The sequence below is a fragment of the Mytilus edulis genome, chromosome 10, assembly GCF_963676685.1.
Source record: "Mytilus edulis chromosome 10, xbMytEdul2.2, whole genome shotgun sequence".
Lineage (NCBI taxonomy): Eukaryota > Metazoa > Mollusca > Bivalvia > Mytilida > Mytilidae > Mytilus > Mytilus edulis.
Genome location: NC_092353.1, coordinates 41,312,240 through 41,317,769, shown reverse-complemented (window position 1 = coordinate 41,317,769; position 5,530 = coordinate 41,312,240).

Genomic DNA, 5,530 nt, shown 5'->3' with positions numbered 1-5,530 from the left:
TTTAGTATCCTGACGGTTTTGGCACATATTTCCGGAAAGGTATAAAAACAGGACAGTTATTTTCGATAAGTTTTCATCTGTAACTGTTTTATACTCAACATTGTTGTTAAATGTTTAATTGTATGATAAAGAACAGACTATTTTCTTATATTATTTGTGAAAAAAACAAATGAAAATAAAAAAATTGATATGTTAAAAAAATTCTAAGAAAAAAATGGCTGAAATTGCCGAAAAAAATTTAATTATAATAGATTTTTTTCTCCAAAACAACTGTCTGGCATAATATGTTTCGCGATTATAAATTTATGGGAATAATCGTGGGTTCTAATCGTCATATGAAAGCTAGTACCTATGAAAGCTTGTATTATATTGAAATTCTATAAACTGTTTGCTTTATATGCATGTCCATTATATTATACTATTATTTAATTTTATATTGTATTATGGAGAAGACTTCATAAGTATATATATGATTTACTTGTGTCAAATCCATTTTGCTTTAATTTAGCAAATAAAATATGTTTAAATTAAACTAATCGTTCTAAAAACTATATTTTTTTTAAGGAAACAAATCTGCCGAGAGTATAGCCTAGTATGTTAGTTTTTTGCTGAAATGAGCTCAAAATCATTGGGAACTTTTACCATAATTCGAAAAGTGCTTTATATGATCTCCCATTTTAGATTGAATATTAATATGAACTCTCGTTTTGATTTGAATACTTTATATGAACTCTCGTTTTAAATTGAATATTTCTCATTTTAGTTTTAAGTTGAAATTTTTCTTGTTTTCAATGTTTCCTTTTCTTCCGGTTATATTATTTTGATTTTGAGCTAATTTTGGTTCATTGGAAAGTTAAGAATATAGGCTTTATGAAACTGAAATTATATTAACTTTTAATGCATTAACCCAAAAAACAAAAAATCTCAGTCAGTGAAGTAGCCTACTCCGTTAAATATCTTAATAAATGTTGGAAATTAACAACGCAATTTCTAACTATAATTGCCGAAATAGTTTCTTTATTGCGATTGTCTGGCATACTATTTGGATAGACTGGTTCTCTGTATGACTTTATCTGTTTGGCTCTGACAGATATAAGGATCAGGTAATGACCAACCATCTTTACTTAATTGGACATCTCGACCAGCTAGATTCCCTGTTTTTGACAATCCAAGGTGGCGAAAGACACCCATACTGAGCAATCATTTAACTTTACGTGGTGGGTGGGGGAGGGAGGGGGGTATATTTTTTTGAGTCTTAACTCCTTCTTTCGCGCAACAATTTAGTTTCTCAACGCTATTAATCAAATTATTTTATTTAAAATTGAACACTTTACGGTATGGGAAAAATCTGAATATTTGTTTTTATCCTCTGCTTGAACAGAATATTTATTTACATCAATTTGGGAATCAGAATATTTTTTTGTATGAAAAAAAACTTACCATCCCCCCTCTCCCTTTTGAAGTTAAATGGTCGTTCTCAAATCTTTAAAGTATGCCATATTCTGTCATCGTCCTTTTTACAGATGTCGATTGATTACACCAAATGATAAAAAGTATTTTTTAAAGTATATATGTAATGTCTAGACCTCTGGTCAAAGTATTGCTTAGTGTTGTATAAGGAGAAGCTATATATACTCTGCGTTTATCATGCATTTACTTTTGAAAGTTTTTGTTGAAATAATTGTCTGTACAGTGAATAATTGATTTTGTCAAATCATCTATATAAAGCTAGCAACATTGAAAACGGTCTGGTGAGAAATATTTCAGTAAGCATATATACCTTGTATACTTTATAGGATTAAAGATATGGCCTTCATTTACAAAAGGGTTCTTTTGCAGGCTTCAGAAAGTACTTTCGGATTTTTTTCTTTAAATTTATTTTTACTCTTTTCTTGTAAATAATGGCTGTACAAATCAACACACGATACAAACATGAATGCATCAGATCCACATTTCCGCAATTAATGTATCTGCAGTGATGCTCGAGACCGAATTGTTGAAAAAGCCGAAACCTAATAAAACATTGTCAAAGCTGATAAAAACATAAATTAAGAATCTGAAATATAGCCAGGCAGATCCCGACACGGAAAAAGAGCATTTCACAAGGGAGATGTATTCCTTAATTTAAAATGCTTACTGATGGACGCTGCAGATAGTTCTTTTTATTTTTCTATGTATTTCTCACTATGTTTTGTAAAGTGGTCCTACAATTAAAAGCATCAGATTATGTTTTACACCCTGGTATCGTATTTCATCTAACGTTTTTCAAAGGAATATTTGGTTTGCTGCATTCATCTTACACGGAGTTTACTCTACATTCAGCGATGAGTTGATCAAAACCAACACTTTTAAGTGCGATATAAATTAGTGTGAAATCACACATTGCTGATGCATAAAACAATGCATGGTGTTCAATACTAATATACACATAGATTTCTGGAATAGTTGTTCTTTTGTATATGTGGTTTTCTTTTTTGCTGTAACACTTTAACCTATTTTGTACAGTGCAGCCGGAAGGTATATATGACTTTTTGTATAATGTATTTGACCAATATCAAATTAAGAAGATGTACATATAGTATGATAGTCAATGAAACAACTCTCCACTAAAGACCAAATGACGAAGAAGTTAATAACTATTGACCACCATACAGCCTTCAACAATCAGACAACTCTCCACCAAAGACCAAATGACGAAGAAGTTAATAACTATTGATCACCATACAGCCTTCAACAATGAGACAACTGTCCACCAAAGACCAAATGACGAAGAAGTTAATAACTATTAGTCACCATACAGCCTTCAACAATGAGACAACTCTCCACCAGAGATCAAATGACGAAGAAGTTAATAATTATTGGTCACCATACAGCCTTCAACAATGAGACAACTCTCCACCAAAGACCAAATGACGAAGAAGTTAATAACTATTGGTCACCATACAGCCTTCAACAATGAGACAACCCTCCACCAAAGACCAAAATGACGAAGAAGTTAATAACTATTGGTCACTATACAGCCTTCAACAATGAGACAACTCTCCACCAAAGACCAAATGACGAAGAAGTTAATAACTATTGGGCACCATACAGCCTTCAACAATGAGACAACTCTCCACCAAAGACCAAGTGACTAAGAAGTTAATAACCATTGGTCACAGCACAGCCTTCAACAATGAGACAACTCTCACATAACATATAAAGTGAGCTATAAAAGGTCACAAAATGAACAATAAAAGAAAAACAAAATATGAAATACAACAAACGACATCAACTGAATTACGGGCCCCTGAGTTGGGACAGATACATGCAAAAGACGGCGGGATAAAAATTGTTTATTAGCGCAAAACCCTCCACTAATCTAGGACAGTGGTGTAACAGTCCAACTTTTAGAATATATTATAAAAATCAGTTGACAAGGACTTATTTCATCAGATCGATACAAATTGAATGCACGCTTAAAAAACTATCTGAAACACAAAAGACACACAAAACAAAGATTTGATAGTACTCGCAGTTACAAAAAGCTAGTTCAAAGTCTATAACTACTATTATAAAATCATATATCTAGGACTTAAATCTATATCAATCAGTACATTTCCAATGGATTTAGTGTAAAGACGTCATAATATTACAGTCATAGAAAAACAAGAACTTGTGCAATGCCGAAGTATATGTATCGACAGATTGTAGGACAGAGAATGTACAATTGTGTTTAACCACAGTGTTCATGTGGGTTTTAAATTATTGATAACAAAAGCAATACTTTATGACGATAAAGACATTGGCAAAGATCTTCCATGAGAAAACCCAGATACATAGTTGGAAATCTTGTGTTTTTTGTGTTTTTTATTTAACTGCATTGTATATCATATCACATTTATATATTTATTCATGAAATGCACATTTATACCCCTGGGGGTTGAAGGCATATACGAACAATACAATACAATAGCTGTTTAATATTTTGGAAACGTTCTTGTTACATGTTTTATGCCAGAGTTAACCTTTAATGCTTTTCTGATGCTTCTCGTTTGATGAATGCAATCGGTAATCCTCCGGTGAATATACAACTTTTAACTCTGGAGTTGTGACAAATGTTGGTGGAAGTTTACGGTAAAGCATAACTCAATATTGAGGCTAAAGTCAAGGATATATGAATAAGATCATACTCGCTCTTTCAGTCTGCATACTTATTTACGGTGTAATGTTCGTGGAATCGACAGTCTCTTCAAGAAAGACGTAAACTTACTGAGAGCATCATACTATAAGAACACGTGGTATCAGCCACATTTTTTTTCACAATAGATTTATTTGATTAACTTTATTTTTAATATTGTTTTTATATTGCATAACTTCGGTACACCACTTTTGCAAACACACCATGTACAATCGGACCATAAAAAACTTTCAGTTCCGAAGGAGAAATAGAAAATGTTATAATATATATATATTATATACTTTTTTTTATTTAAAAACAATGCCAAGATCGACATCATAACGAGTTAAGTGTTAACCTTTTTATTCTTTTGAACAATACTAAGAGCCTAGGGTTTCTTTTTTATGCCCGCATCGGCGGAGGGTAAATTAAGTGTTAACCTTATCCATCCATCCGTCCTTCCCACGTTCCAAAATGAGTGTTCGATCTCTCAGTTTAGTTTGCCTCGAACAAATCTTATGAAACCTATACATACAATGTAATATATACTTATATTAACACTAATCAAGTTCGAATTTTGGTTCCGCACTTTTTATTGTTCTTTAGAACTTTATGTTTCTTTTTAACGGTATGTGCAAGCGGATAACCATCTGTGTCCCATGGATCCATTCTTTGTGGATTTTTTTAATTCTTAGGTTTACCAATGTGATTTGTTACAGACAATACACCTCTCCTATAAAGTGGAAATAGTTGGAATGAAGTGTGTTTGTTGTTGTTATTATTTACTCAGATTTTTTACATTTGCCTACTATCATGTAATTCATAAACATACTGACAATAACATAATTATGAATTTCTATATTTTCTTACTATCATAACCTTGCATGGCAGTCAAAATACATGTATTGATTGATCTTCTTTATTTATAGGGATTCATCTGCTCTGCATGATGCTATGCAGTGCAGATGAATCCCTATAAATAAAAATATCACTGCTAGTATTTTACAGTATACAGCTTTGGAACGTGAAATACCATGAAAAACGGTACATGTTAAAATGCTCATTAAAAATGCTTCACATACACTAAACAGTATCAACTTCCTATCGCTCTTGATATTAAGTGGTTTCAATGGTCAGAATCCTGGTATCTATATGGTGGGTTTAAACCGGATGAAAGTGGACGAAACACAGCTAGGATCATATTTACCTTCAGATGCTTTTTGTTTGTGTACTATTTGGTTATTCTTTTTCATTGGCACACATTTCATTTTACTTATAACAAAATGAATTATCAAAATATGGATAAACGACGAAAACATAATGAATTATTATAGTTTACAAAACACTTCACAAAACCTAACTGCGTAACCG